We start from the raw sequence: 16,536 nt of genomic DNA, 5'->3' as shown, positions 1-16,536 counted from the left end.
TTCTGAAGTATCTTTATTGTTTTTTAATTTGACTTTGAGGTTATGTAAATGTTTTGTAAAGTTATAAAACAAAACTAAATAGAAATAAAAGACAAAGCAGTTTCTAAATAAATGAAGCCAACATGAAACAAATGAATATGGCTCTAATAGATTAGTGGCTTTAACAAAGAGAACTATTTCAAGTTACTTTGGTTTTATTTTTTAATTAATTAATTAATTATTTATTTATTTTTGAGAGAGAAAAAGAGAGGCAGAGTGTGAGTGGGGGAAGGGCAGAAAGAGGAGACACAGAATCCAAAGCAGGCTCCAGGCTCTGAGCTGTCAGCACAGAGCCTGCTGCAAGCCTCGAACTCATGGTCTGCAAGACCATGACCTGAGCTGAAGTAGGATGCTTAACCAACTGAGCCACCCAGGTGCCCCTATTTATGTATTTTTTTGAGAGAGTGAGCAAGATAGCACAAAAGAGAGTGGGCATTTGTGCATGAGTTGGGGAGGGGCAGAGGGAGAATCTTAATAAGGCTTCATGCCCAGTGCAGAGCCCCATAACTTGGGGCTCAATCTCCCCATGGTGAGATCATGACCTGAGCCGAAATCAAGAGTTGGACACTAAACCCAGTGAAGCCACCCAGGTGCCCCATGTTTCAAGTTACTTTATTTAAAAAAAAAATTATTTTGAGAGAGAAAGTGCACACAAATGAGCAGAGAAGGGGCAGAGATGGGGGGGGGGGGCGAGAGAATCCCAAGTAGGCTCTGCACTGTCAACACAGAGCCCTAGGCACGGCTCGAATTCATGAACCTTGAGATCATGACCTGAGCTGAAATCAAGAGTCGGATGCTTAACTGACTGAGCCATCCAGGCACCCCTCAAGTCACTTTAAAACAGAGTAATTTTACTATATATCTGCAGTAGAATATAACATAAAGACAAGAAAAACTGTAAAATAAACAAACAAAAAAAAGAGAAAGTAAACTGTTTTAGTAACCATGTTGTTACTGATAATATTGATATTGTTATTTTGAAATGAATATGATATAAGCAATCATGTTAATGGCATTAGAAGCCAAGATTTGCAGGATAAGAGAAAAAATACATATGTAAAATCAAAGAAATGGAATTTGAAACCTCATATTTTAATTTCAAGCCACTTCTTACCTAGTATTCTTTTGCAAATCATTTTAGATTTAGTGCTATCTTTCCTCAATTGTTTTATTAATTTTTTTTTAATCTGGAGGGAAGGGCATTCTTTTCTTTCTCTCTCTCTCTCTTTTTTTTTTTTTTTAGTGACTTACAGGCATGCTCTGACGGTACTGCAGCCTCCAGAAATGGGTATCATAACTCCTGCTGTTGCAGACTAAGAGCTGGACCGATTTTGAATAAGAATGAAAGGATTAAAAAAAATCTGACTTCAAAAAGAAATTTTTCTTTAAAATCTTTGTAAAATGGCTACAAGACTGACTCATCCTTGGAAAGCATCATAACTGAGTGAGTTTCACATGCTTGCTGACCCTCCCAGTGCCATCCATTTCTAGAAGTTCCCTATCTGCTTGTGCGTCCTCTCTCAATCTTATATGCACAGTCTTTTTTTTTTTTTTTTTTGACTCCAGAGAAAGAAAAATGTATTGAATAAAGAAATTTAATACATAAAATTATTAAATAATTCTTTTAAAAGTGTAACTTAATCATGTCAAGGATAAAGCCAAAGAACTTGTCTGAAAATGCTGCCTGGAGCCTACTGTGTAAATGCAGGTGTTTTGTAAAATAATCTTGAAACTATATATTGACACGTGTTTGGTCGGATTGCATCAGGTTTAATTTGTTTTGTTTTTCATTTGAAAATGACTTTAGCATTGATTCATTCCATGATTACCACATTCTTCCATTAAGAGATGTAAATCAGTGCAGTAATACTTCAGAAGTCTTAAAGAGTATGAACTTTGGGGTTAGGCGGCTTCTTTGTTTCTTCTCTGTCCATCCGTGTCAGTTAAGATATTTGTTTCTAAGAAATCCTTTGATGTTTTAAGCCAGAAATTAGTTTCATAAAGCTATTTTTGAGTATAGTTTGTGTGAAGGAAAAATATTTAGCTTTGGTAATAACTTTTCCAAGCTGACCCTGCTCTAGCAAGATATTTTTCAGTGCTTTTATTTTATTAGATTATGTATTTTTTCTGAAATATTTTGTAATAATTAACTTTTTTTGGTATTTGTTCCATATGAAAGGTAGTTGGTCTGTAATTAAATTGCAAATCTAAAACCACTGTTAGTTTTGTAATTCAAAGTATAGGTAATTTTGTCCTAGTACATCATCATTCCACCTGCTGCTATAGCTGGGATCCCATTGATCTTCTAGCTACCATTCATTTCCTCACAGTTCACAAATGAAGAATGTGAAATTCAGTGAATGCAGTTACTAATCTTATTGGGGGGGATGAATCTCATTTCACCAAAATTAAATTGTATTTGCACTAAAATGATGATACAAGTTGATGGCACTCTCTGGAGTTGGAAGAACTCCTCACTTAAGACTCCAAAGTGGCTTATTCAGCTAAATTATAGGTGACTACTCTTCACTTTGTTCACCCACTGGGGAGTGTGATTTTTTTTTAATGTTGAAAGGTGGACATTCTAACTGCTGTCAAATATCTCTGTTTTAGGAAGACATAACAAGAAAATTAAAAAATATATATATGAAGGGAGATACTGCTTATCTTTTCCCATATTTTTGTATTTATTCTTTTATGGCCTTCAAACACATTTTTGGAGATTTGCTTTCACCATGATTTTTCATCAACAAATATTATTAAGATATTTTTTTTCTATTTCTACTAGTCCCTGCAATACTATGAAGTGTTTCAATCAAAGCATACTATGATAGTCAGAAATCTAATTCCATTATAATAAAATATCAAATAAAAGGAATTTATAAAAAAATAAATTTAAGTTGAAAATATCCTTAATAGCTCATAATGCATTTTCTCTTTAAAAACTACATTTTCAACTTCTGTCCACTGAAAAGAACTGGAAGAAACAACCATTGCAGTAGCAGTGAGTCTCTTGAGCCTAGATTATGGTCTCTAAGTATCATTCTTTTCTCTCCCCTCTCCTTACTAGAAAGTACCCAGGTTCCTTAAGAGACATGACTCATAACACATCTGGGTCAAGAATTGTACAAGACCATTTTGAAATACTTCCTCCTACCAGAAAATAAAGAGGCTATTAAAGATTCTAAGAGTCACGACAAGGAATCAGAAATAAATTTGAAGGGGCATTCACTGTCCAAAAAGAAGACAATTCGAATATGAAAAAGAAGTCACTGCAAAGGATTAAAACACAAAAAATTTCAATATTCATAAATTTATAGTAATTTAAACAAATTGGTTATCTTTGCAGGGTGCTAAAAACCAACTCATTATTCTGATAACTTAGAAATAAGGAAAGAGACACATATCTAGACTTCTTATATGAAAACTACCTCAAGGCAACAAAATAAATGATGCTAATAAATGCAGAAGGAATGGTAAGATTAGAATATCACCATTTTTGCAATCGCTAATGAAATAATGAATCTAGGCTTTGTTAAATGGCTAGTGGGGAACTTCATAATGGATGGATAAGATTGACAAAACCTAATCCTATTGATAAATCTAAATATCACTAAAAAAGTGACAACCAATCATTATGTATCTCCTGATGGGATGGATGCCCTGAGAAGCATACAGCATGACTTACATAGTATTCTTGCTCTACCTCCCCAACCCCCGCCCCTGCCACAAAAAGAAAATGTTTCTCTTTAAGGTAAATTTGATTGAGTCTCAGATCAAGCTAACTGCTTAACAGAAAATACAGGGGCTACAGAAATGTTACATGACATCAGGAGATAGCCTAAGATGTGGCAAAATCTTGATAATCATTGAATCTGGGAGATATATAAATAGATATTCACTGTACTATTCTTTCTATTTTTGAGCTTGTTTGAAAACTTTAATAATAAAAATAAACCTTGCCAGAGGGCATAAAAGAAAACTTGAATAAGTAAGAAAAAAATTTCAAAATGTTTCTAATTCCTGTAAAGATTCAATATTGTAAAGATATAAATTCTACTCAAATTAGTTGATATAGTCAATGAAAACCCAACGAAAATTCTACTCAGATTTTTTGAGAATTCCGCATTTTAAAAGTTCATCTAAAAAAGCAATGTGAAAAAATAGTCAAAAAATAAAATGTTGCAAATGAAATATTGAGAAACTTTTCTCACTTTGGCTCTAATTTATCCATTTTGATATCCATGCCCTTTGCCATGTAACCAGTCATCCTATCTAAAGGTAGAACATCTCCCTTTTTAAAATATTTATTTATTTATTTATTTATTTATATTAATTTTTTTTAACATTTATTTACTTTTGAGAGACAGAGTATGTATTGGGGAGGGGCAGAAAGAGAGGAAGACACAAAATCTGAAGCAAGCTCCAGGGTCTGAGCTGTCATCACAGACCCTGATGTGGGCTCAAACCCATGAACAGTGAGATCATGACCTGACCTGAAGTCAGACGCTTAGCCGACTGAGCCACTCAGCTTCCATTAGAATACCCCCCTTTGGACCTTGGAGGTTACTTTGGCTAAAGGGTGTTAGTCAAAGTGATGCAGGCAGGGGTTTGAAATGTGCTTGCACACTTGACCATATGCTCTTGCATTTCTGCCATCATCATGAGAAAAAAACTGTCCTAGCAAGCCCACTAGTCACAGAAGGATGAGGGACACATGGAGCAGAACATCTATATAGCTGTGTGGTGAGGAGTGGGACCTTTCTGGCTATTCTCATCTGAAGCAGAGCTGGCCAGTTCAGCCCAGCTCAACCACAGACAAGTCCAGGATCCATGAGACAAAATGCTTGTTGTTATAGACCAATGACATTTTCTGGTCTACATTTAAAACTTATTGCAATCTTCTTTTCTTTTAAGTCGATTTTATTTATTTTGAGACAGAGAGAGCACACGTGTGTACACGAGTGGGGGAGGGGCAGAGAGACAGGGAGAGAGAGAGAATCCCAAGCAGGCTCTGCTCTGTCAGTATGCAGCTCCATGCAGGGCTCATAAACCATGAGATCATGACCTGAGCCAAAACCAAGAGTAGGATGGCTAAACATCTGAGCCATCCAGGTGCCTCTTTCTGGTTCTTTCTTATATAACAGTCATATATATATATATGTGTGTGTGTGTGTGTGTGTGTATATGTGTGTGTATATATATATATATATATATATATATATATATATATACATACATATATATATAGCATTACTATGCATTACTATGATTACTAAAGCAAAGTTAGAATGAAAACTGATTTGGACGCAGTAATAGAAAAACATATGCATAGAGCTAGATGTATATTAGATCTTAGTAGATGGTAAACATGGCATTAAAATCAACAGGTAATGATACATCTGATCAATAAATGATATTTTGACAACTGGCTCTTCCTGTGGGAAAAAAATTTCAGTAAGACCTTTTTTCGAACTAATAGAAAATTTGTCGATAGATTTAAAAGATTCATGTACATCTCTTCCTGCCATCCCTTAACTCACCTAAATTGTCCCAGATATGAACAGGTCCAGAAATGCAATACTCAATCAATAAATGTATTTTAAAAAGTTCAACTTCACTAATAATTAGAGACATACGAACTAAACCATGAGATGTCAATGTAATACCATATTTTGCCTATAATATTAGCAAATATTAAAACAATTGATAACACCTGGTGTCGATGCAGGTATGAAGACAAGGATATTCTCTTGTACTAGGGCTTTATTATAAACTACAGCAGTCTTTTTAAAGAGCAATTTGGCTGTATCTAGGCAAATTTATTTTTTTTTTAATTTTTGTTAACATTTATTTATTTTTGAGACAGAGGGAGACAGAGCATGAACAGGGGAGGGGCAGAGAGAGAGGGAGACACAGAATCTGAAACAGGCTCCAGGCTCTGAGCTGTCAGCACAGAGCCTGACGCGGGACTCGAACTCACAGACCGCGAGATCATGACCTGAGCCGAAGTCGGCTGCTTAACCGACTGAGCCACCCAAGCGCCCCATCAAGGCAAATTTAAAATGTGAATTGATTTTGACCAAGCAACGACATTTCTATGTATTTATTCTACAGAAATACATTTGTTTAACATCTATGTGAAACATTCAGTACAGCATGGTATGCTATAGTGAAAATAGGAAGCAATCTAAATATTTGTAAGCAGGAGACCAAATCAATTATGGTACAACCACACCCAATGGTTATTAAAAAGAATATGTATGTACTGATATAGAAAATTCTCCAAGATATATTATGCAAGGAAGTAAAATATAGAGTAACATGCACAAACAATTCCACTTGTGTTTTAGAAAAATCCAAACTCTATAGAAATATATACTTATAGCAAAGTATCCAGACAATACACACAGTTAAAGTTGGGTTTTCTGTGGAGGTTCTCAAGGATCAGAGAGTAGGTGAAAAGGAAAGTTAATGTTTTACCATATATATGACTACATGTATATATTTGAAAAGGGTAATGTATTCAATTAATTGTCAATTAAAATTAAATCCACTCAAAAATGCCACTCAAAAATCAAAAATGTTTGTGATATGTAGATCTCTGAGTTCCTTTTATGCTTTCATTATTTTAATTTCTATAAGGCTTTAATCATCAGAAAAGAGTTAGTTTTGAAACCTAAAATTTTTTTTTTTAAGTTTGGGGTGCCTGGGTGGCTAAGTTGCTTGAGCATCTAACTTCGGCTCAGGTCATTATCTTGCGGTTTGTGAGTTCAAGCTGTACTTTGGGCTTGCTGCTGTCCGTGCAGAGCCTGCTTTGGATCCTCTGTACCCCCCACCCCCACCCCCACCACCCCTCCCACCCCTCTCCTGCTCACACTTTCAAAAATAAACATTTAAAGAAAGTTTTTAAAAAGTTAGTTTTAAATGTTGCATTTAAGTGAAGCTATTTAATAAGAGGTTAAGATCAACTTTCAAGTACCAATTTTTCTTCTTATTAAATAACCATCATATAACCATACTTTTTCCCCCTTTAAGTGTCCCTGCACCCTTTTCTTCCCAGCACAAGCTAGATTAAGCCTTGTTTGCTCAGTTTCCTGTGGATGCTGTAGTTAACATCCATTCATATGGAGATTATTCTGTGATTTAGTTATTAAATGAAAATGTATGTTTTTAGTATTTACCATGTGCTAGGAACTTACTGAGTGTGGTATAGAAACCAATGAACTCATTAAAACTCATAATGTCTCTGAGAGGAAAGCATCATTTTACAGGTGAGGAAACTAAGGAAGAGTAAGTAAAGTATCTTTCCCAGGACCATAGTGCTGGTAAGAAGTGAAGTCAGGAATACTAAGCTGTCTCCCAGGTAGACTGTGACTCTTGGGTCCAAGGCATCAGGTCTCTGTATCCCCAGCACAGAGTGCCTGGGAATGTGGCACAATGAATACGCCCTGTAAGATTGAGAGGTGGGGATAGATATCTGGAGCTTAGAGAGTGAGAGAAGAAGAAAGTGAAGGATTTAGTTTTGGGCTTTGGGTTATTATTGATGGGCACTTATAAATTTAAATGGCAAACTATGAATAAGGAGGAGTTCTGAGCTCAAGATTAGGCTACCCTTTTCCTTCCAGCAGGTGAATTAAATCTCACCTCACAACCGGAAGGCATAATCATGAATCCACAGCAAGGCAAGGAAGTCAAGTGGGAAGCCTTGATTTTAATTTTAAATTTATTTATGATTTTAAAAGAAGATTGAAGGTGGAAAGCGGTGCTTTCTTTCCCCCGTTTTTATTCAGATCTGTCACTTTAAAATATAGTTGTCCAAAGCTAGGATAAAAAAAAAATACATCACCATGGATACTCCAAAAAACTCCCTATGTTTGATAGGCTAACAAATATAGGAAAACTTAATCATTTGTCTCTGGAGATTTCTGTTGTTGTTTTGGGGGGAGTTATATTTACTTTTTTAAATAAATTTTAATATGCTTTAGAGGCATAGGAGGTTTTACCAGATCCTGGGGTGAAAATTGGTTCTCTACCTTAGTAAAATAGAGAATGCTACTAAAAGTAAAAACAGTGACAAATAACTCACTATTCTAGAAACCCATCAGTTTGAACTGTTAGAAAGCACGTGTGTGTGTGTATGTTTGTATATAAGTGTAGGGATTAGAGCTATATCTCCCAGGTAGGAGGAAGTAGGTCTAAATAGCTTGTAGAGTTAGCAGCAGCACCAAGGACTTACTGACAACCTCTTGATCCTAAGTGACCTCTGGCAAATAAAACTCAAGAAGAAAACAGATTCCACATGGTGTCATTGGTGAATGTGGCATGATACCTCCATCTGCCTTATCCATAGCTCTGCCACCAGAACAGACCTTCAACATGCTTTGTAAATAACTTTCCAGGGTGACTAATGTGAAGCAAGTAGTAAAGAAGAATGATCTCATTTATTTTACTATTCCTTTGATGGGAATAATGGAGCAATTAAAAAAAAACAAATACTGTGGGCTGAGAAATTTTGGTATTCATTTATAGGGCTGATTTCAGGCCCCCTTGGAAATTACCACTCACCTCCCCATACCCAAAGAAAGTAGGAATTTATAACAAACAGGTAAAAATGAATGCTAAGCCTATTGATTTTAGTATCTGTGTAACTTCTTTGGGAGAAGGAGGGCTATTCATCACTGCCTGAGCTGAAAATTTCTTTTGCTTATTTACATGCTATTTTAAAGTTTAAGCAAGTCCCATTTCCAAAGTCATTAAAGTCAAGCTCCACAAAGCGAACTCACGGATCAAAGAAAACTACAGTGCCAGGAATGCTATCATACAAGTTCTCTCCCAAAAGACTACCTACCAGCTTAAATCAGAGTTTGGTTTTGTTTCTGACCCTTCGGAAGAAATAATAGCTCAGTCCCTTCAAAAGGGCAAAATGTGTCACCTTTTTAGAGAAGAGAGTAATTTTAAGTGAGGGGATTAGGAATAACTTTTACTTGCCTCCTCTTTCTATAAAAGCTGAGCATCACTGAAGGAAGAGGGAAGCCATATTGGGTGAGGGTAATCCCTCTTCAAGGGACTGACTTCATCTGCAGAGCAAATGTGACTCTGGGTTGGTGTCATCATGATACCTTTTCCATCTCAAAGTAGATCAGAAGGGGTGGTGAACTCCAGCAGGCTCTGCGCTCTATAGGCATGTTAAGGAATCACTTCCCGTCAGGAAATAGTAAATCACATGAAAGAACAGCATTTCCAGAGCCTGTGCTTTTGTTTTTCTTCCCGGGGAAGGCTCCAAAGCCACTGTCTTCCTAAAATGATTCAATATAGACAATTTCAAGGCCTGCCTTTGTACCCATTAAGTCTGGAATAAAAAGAATCCATGAAACACAGGCAAGTAGTTCCTCAACAATTGGGTCCATTTCGTTCCTTGCAAATATGTTGCATTACATTACAGCTCAGACCAGCTTGGGAAGTTTACTTGATTTGTGCTAATTTGCTAGTTTTGCTGGTTAAGGACTTTTCAGGGTACTTAAATATCTTCAGAAGGTAGACTATTATTCATAAAGCAGTTCTACAAAGAAAATGTCAGAGTTTTGTTACTTAGCACATATCCTCAAAGGGAGTCTGTGCCCTTGTTGGCATGCTTACTTTTTTTTTTTGCAAAGAAAACTGTCGTTTGATCTTATAGCTATCAACCTGGTTTTTTATTTATTTATTTATTTATTTATTTATTTATTTATTTTTCACAGCAGGACTTTCCAGTGTTGAACATCATAGAAGCTTCCCAGCTGGCACTTACTTCTTGTTACACAAGATGGGATACCAATGGTTCTGGTTTTCAAAATAAAAGAGCTTATCCTGACCACATCAGAATATCCAAGTTTTAGCCCCAAGTGTGTTTCCTAATTTTCTACAGGACCTTGAGAAATTTATCTAACGCCACAGAGTCTATTTTCTCTCTTGAAATGTGAGGCTCATAATTCTCTTCCTTATTCCCAGAGTGGTTGTTATCAATTCAATTCAGCACACATTCATTGAGCATGAACTTGGTGCCTGGCACCATGCTGGGCTGAATGAGAGAAGAATCCTATTTTCTTTGCTACACGAGGCAGAGAGATACCAGCTTTGAAAAGTAGAAACAACTATGCACAGAAAGACTGGCAGATGTGTGTGATTCTGGATTAGAACCTCTTGACTCTGCTCCTTCCAGAAGCATCTCATAAACACCTTTGGACCTTGATTCTGGAGTCATCTGAATGTCATCATAAAAAATGTCTACTGCAAATTCCCTTCTGACCACAATGCCATACCGAGTAATACTCACTTGGTGGAGAAAGGATGAATAAGCCTCCGATGTTTCAGACACTTGCAAGAGTGATGTATGCTATTTTATTAAATAGAGGTTTTGAATAAATAAAGGCTTAAAATTTTCACATAAGCTTTAATAAAACTTCATAAGGAGTCAATTAAGCAACTATCTGATTGCTATTTGATGCAAATACTGTTGAAGAGGCTGAGAGGGCACAAAGATAAGCTACTGACCCGTCTCTTCCCATTTTCCGACTAGGCCAAGTGCCCCATGATATGATTTGTTGTGCCATGACTTATTTTAGTATTTTTTCACAATTGTAATTCATGTTTATTAGTAATTCATTTGTGAAATATTTGTGGAAGCTCTATAAGGTCAAAGATTGTCATCTTTTTCACTGCCATATTCCCACTGCCTAATTCAACATTGACCCTTAATATTTGTGGATGAATAATTAATATTGTTGTGCTACCTATGAGTACTTCTGTTGTCATGGGAGAAAAATATACCATCAATATTTGTGGATTGATGGATAATGGCTCTAGTCTGAGGGCATAAATTCTGAGACCCTGAGCACAAAGGACTCCAAATAAAGGGGTGTTGCTCTTTCTTACTCTAGGAATACCAGATCTGGTCCATTACTACATTCTGTACTCAAGGGTCTAAAAGACCATGTATAATTACAAAGTATATAGTGTAAAAAGGAATGTCATAATAAAATAGAAGCTGGTCATATTTATTTACTGTGTGTTAAACATATCCAGATATTAGAAACTTATTGATATCTTTACACCAAATTTAATTGATTTCTTTGTTTAAAGGAAAATAGAAAAGTCATATTGAATAAAAGGTCAGAAATACCAGATGCTAATTTGGTGTCAGATGCTGAGAGAGAGAGAGAGAGAGAGAGAGAGAGAGAGAGAGAGAGAAATATACATACACTTTGCCCACAAATTCACTCCCACACACACCATATATGTTTTTTACTTTCTTCAAGATGGTAAGGTGTGAGATTACATTTACAACTTATCTGATGGTAGGTTCAGTGAACCTAAAAAAGCATTTAGTTAGAATTATTATATCAGTGCAGTAAACTTTTATTAAACATTAGGTATGTACCAGGCACTATGCTAGGTGCTGGGATACAAGGTTGAATGAGGGAAGGGAAAATAAGCAGTGGGGAATGTGGGGAGAAACAAGTTACTAAAAGAAGGAAGACTCACTGGAAATGATTGGTGTCCAACCAAACAGAGCAATCAAATACTGACCCTGAGCACTAAGAACAGGTATGGCACACCTAAATCTTTTAGAACACACTATGTGGCACTAATGCTAGACTACCAATCTGGAACACCCTGAATTTAAATAAGGAAATACATTCCATTATCCAGAGCTCTTGAGCAATTAGAAAAATAAGATGAGTTCACAATAAATGCCCAACTCATTCCTGCTGCCTTTGTGAGTACAGTTTTCTCTCCAACAGCCTGGAGAAGGGTTCCCTCATGGAATGGATCTGAAGCCTGGTTACCACTATTAAATTAAAAAAAAAAACTGACCAATAACTCTCCCTGCATCCGCCCCTGCCCTCACTAGTGTGGTATTGCTATTGATCCCCATTAATGATTTAGTGATTAAGGAGAATAAATTGCCTATGAATGCAAAGCAAGCTGAAAGGCCCCCAGGAACCCAGCTGAACATTCTTTTATCAGTAAGTACTGTATGTGCCTGTAATTTTCAACCCAGTGTCCTAAGCCACCTTGGGACGTCACTTCCACATCAAATGTGCTGTGTTTTCAGCATCTTGCTCACCATGCTCTATTTTGTCAACTTCTGATTTCCTCTTTTCTTATCTTTTCCACTTAGGCAATGGCTCTCTTTTTACCTACTACCCAATTACCAGACAATATTTCTGTGAGTCCCTTGTTGTGAATTAGCACATGCAAGCACAGAACTGGTTGGTTGTCAGGTTACAGTGCATTTGGTTGTGCGTGAGGTCCATCACTGGATTCCTTTTTTGGATTTTATGCCTCCGCTTCCAGGCTGGGAAAACCACCCAGCGAGTGACGTGAGGAGGTGACGTCTTTCTCCCATTCCATAAAAATTCCCTTGGAGACCTCTGTGAGTATTAATATAAGAATGTAAAAGGTATTATTTTAAAAACTGGCACCGGAATTTTTCTGGAGGGAATGGTCTTGGGAAAGTGTGTAGTTCCCAAAAGTCTCATCGTTGGTGGAGCCCAAACAACAAAATTTAAAAAGCCTGCTGAACCGCTCTGCATGAGAGAAGAAAGACAATCTGCTCCCAAGAGAGGATGCAAGAGGAATTTGGAAACAAGGAGGAATGGGAGGGGAAAGAGAAGAGGCAGTAAGGCAAGGAGAGACTGGGATTGGGTTTGGGGAGGAGTTGGTGAAATTTTACGCGGAGTAAGTACACTCTCCTACATTTTGTCATTACTGTTTTGTGATTGGTCTGTAAACCCATGGTTCTCTAAGTGTGGTCCTTGCCCAGCAGCACGAGCATCCCTTGGGAATTGGTTAGAAATGCAATTCTCAGGCCCCACCAGACATACTCAATCTGTGGGTACTGGGCAGAAATGCTTTGACACGCCCTCCAGGCCATTCCAATGGGCTCCAAGTTTGAGAAGCAGTCAGTCTTCCCTCCTCTCATCCTCCACACCAAACTGCAGCCAATGTGTAGACACACAAATGTCCTATGTGACCTTTTTTGATGTTTCAGAGGCAGCACAGATGTTGGCACTGGGAGAAATCAGATTCTGGGAGGTGGAGATACCAACAAGGATATCCCCAAGTAATTTGCAGACATGTTTGGACATTCACAGGCCAAGGAACTAAGGCAACTGTGGTGGTTTTCCCTGTGTTCTGGGGAGCAGGGAGGACCCACCTGTCTTGTCCCTGGAATAAGCCCGCTTCTCACCTCCAAACTCTCAGACTTTCTCTATCAAGCCTCCAATGCTCCCCTCCTTGCTTTTGGTTCTCAGCAGATGACTTTGCTTTTCACATTGCCAGGAAAAACAGAATCACAAAATGTGAACAACCTCATCCTCCTTCCACTGAATCTAGAAAAGTGGCACACTTCACCCATCTTCCACATTGTTCTTGTCACAGTGGAGGATGGACAGCTCTACCTATCAAGGGCTCTTCACCTGTTCCCTGGCTCCTACCCATTCAAGGATTTCATTCCTTAAGTCAGTGCTTCTCAACCTTGGCTTTAAAAATCACCTGCAGGGGCACCTGGGTGGCTCAGTTGATTAAGCATCCGACTCTTGATTTCGGCCCAAGTCATGATTTCATAGTTTGTGAGATCAAACCCCCACATTGTGCTCTGTGCTGACAGGATGGAGCTTTCTTGGAATTCTCTCTCTTCCCCTCTCTCTCTCTGACCCTCCCCGCTTCATGCTCATTCTCAGTCTTTCTCAAAATAAGAAAATAAACTTAAAAAAATTAAAAATCACTTGCAGACTTTTTCAAAAACCCTAAAGCCCATGCTATGTGCAGACCAACCAGGAAGTCTGAGACGTCTTCAGGTGATTCCAATATGCAGCCAAGGTTGTGGACCACTATCCTCTCTCTGGGCAGTAAACTCATCTTTTCCTGATTTGTCTCCATCTCCAGAAAATTGTGCCTACTCTATGCTTAAAACAATTCTTCATTGACCTTCATATCCCACCTCTGTTTTGCAGAGAGTTTTGCAGAAAATGGCAACACCTGTTATCTCCACTTTCTTACCTCCCATTATACTGTAGCCAGCACCCATCTCTCTGGCTTCTGTCCCCATCACTGTGGTAAAGAAATCTTTCCAAGTTCCCCAGCGACTTCCATATTTCCACAATGTATGGCCACTTTCTGTCCTTATCCTATTTAACTCATCAGCCGTATTCCAAAGAACCAATTACTGTTTTCTTGAATTAATCAATCATCCGGCTCTGTGACACCAGGCTCTTCTGATTTCCTTTAACCCCCTGGCTACTCCTTCTTGGTCTCCTTCTCCTTTGTCTAGACTCTAATTGTGGATGATACTAAATCCATGTTTGTTCTTTCTTTAAATTTCCCTGCTAGCTCCTGATAGTGCCCATATTTACATACCAACCTCACTCATTTCCTTAGAGCTCTAGATTCACTTATTCAAGTGCCTACTTGATGTTTTCACTTAGATATTCCACAGATATCACAAAATTAACATTTCTAAATATAATTCCTAGTTTCATCCCTAGATCTTCCTCTCCACTTCCCTCAGTCTTCCCAGCTCTGAAAATGGCACCACCACCAACCTAGCTGGTCATATACCAGCCACCTAGAGCTATTTTGGACTTCTCCCTTTCCTTCACCTCTCATGATAACCCTTCTGCAATTTCTGTTCTAAATCTAAAGTAGATCTCCAACCTATCCCTTCCTCCTCATCTCCACTGCCACCACCATAGTCCAGTCCATCCATCATCATCTTTGTCCTGGGTCACAGCTTCCAAATTGATCTGTCTAGTTTTATTCTCACCTGCCTCAAATCAGTGATGCCTAGGGAAAGGCCCTCTGCTCCTTTTCTGTAATGCAGCATCGAGTTCTGGAGCTACATTATCTCTGGACTAGGTGACTCCTTCTGAACAGGGAAACCTGGAAGTTGCTCACCAGGGATACAACTGAAGACCAAGGCAGTGATCAGGCAGTAGAAAGTTATTAGACTCTACACCTCCTGAATAATTCTCCTATAAACTCAATACATCAGGCATATGACTAACCCTTTTTATCTCTGGAAAACTGGCAACATAAGTTGAAATGCATGTAAATACGTACCCTCTGATACACAGGTGTTATAATCCAGAAAATCTGCAAACATACCAAATTTGGGGTAAATCGTATCATTTTATAAACCCCTTAGGGTGCTGGATAGTTACATGAAGTTATATGATTTTCTTTTCGTAATGCAAAGAAAGTCAATATCAAATTCCTAGTTTGTTTTACAAATATGAAGTTTTCAAATGCAATTTTTTTTTACAATTGGCCATCTCCCACATACTCCTCCATTTCAGTCTCCTTTGCTAATTCCTTGCCTATTAGACACCCCCAAATGCTGGTGTCCTTTAGGGCTAGATGCTATATCTTCTTTCCTCCCTGTATTTCCTCCCTATGTTCAGCTTTACATCTCCCAGATTTGCATCTCTGATTCTCATCTTCAGATTCACATATTGAAATACCTACTTGCCATTTCTGCTCAGGCATCTACAGTTATGTCCAACTCAACATTTTCAAAATCTTAGTTTGTCTCTACAACCTCACTCCCCTCATCTCTATAAATAGCACCGCATCCCCTCCATCACAGAATGTTTTATATCTGGTTGACTAGATTACTGTAAATAGGAGTGCACCTCTGAATGGCACATGGCCCCAGTAACATCTCCTATTACCATCAACCTTGGACATCTGTCTCATAGATAGGATTATCAGGGACAAGATGATGGGGGTGGTGAGCAGGGAGTATAGGATTAGCTCAGTGCCATCTGCCAACGACACTGGAACTGAGAATTCAAAGAAAAGGGCAGTAGGATCCAGATTTATGTTATATACGAGTAGACAACATTGCTGTTCACTTATTATCTACCCGTAAATGCAGCTCAACCCTTATTCAAATGCAACTCTCACAAACAATGGTCATTCAAAATCAGCAAAAAATGTAGACTTATTTGGGAAGACATTGGAGAGCAATACACATGAAGTAAGATAATGTGATAATCTGTCCTATATCAGCTTTTATAAGTTTCATTACCTTATTTCTTAAGATCTAAAAGTGCACTTTCTCCCCTTAATGCTGTTGCAATGTTTGCTTTTGCCTCTGGAACTGAAAATCAGCTCCATACCAAATATGAAGCAGGGGGCAGATACAGAAGGGCAGAGATGGTCATGGGGGGAAAATACTGTGTGTAACTAAGTTTTTTAAATGGAATTGGGAGAAATCCTTGGACTTTGACCTATTTTATTTGAATATAACTGGATTAAGCTTCTGTAACAGACAGAAAGGAATACTCCAAATAGTAGTAGAGATTAAGTTGTATTATATTAAACTAAAGTCACATGTTTGTACATCCAAAGTTATGGCTTATGAAATCTGCACCCACTCTTAATATATACAAATTTATGGGATTCTTTTAACATTCAGGCTTTCTGTTCTTAAATTAGGAAGAGAAAGAA

At 37.8% G+C, this 16,536-nt stretch overlaps 1 protein-coding gene across 2 annotated transcripts in view; it reads right to left on the bottom strand.

The window, feature by feature from the left end:
* F13A1 (coagulation factor XIII A chain) overlaps nucleotides 1-16,536 on the bottom strand; it is a 245,345-nt gene that overhangs the window by 180,506 nt on the left and 48,303 nt on the right. The window lies entirely within an intron of this gene.

The sequence above is a fragment of the Panthera pardus genome, unplaced genomic scaffold, assembly GCF_024362965.1.
Source record: "Panthera pardus isolate Hobbes unplaced genomic scaffold, ASM2436296v1 HiC_scaffold_17, whole genome shotgun sequence".
NCBI lineage: Eukaryota > Metazoa > Chordata > Mammalia > Carnivora > Felidae > Panthera > Panthera pardus.
The sequence above is the reverse complement of the archived record's forward strand: the minus strand, read 5'-3'. Positions and strand labels throughout refer to the sequence as shown.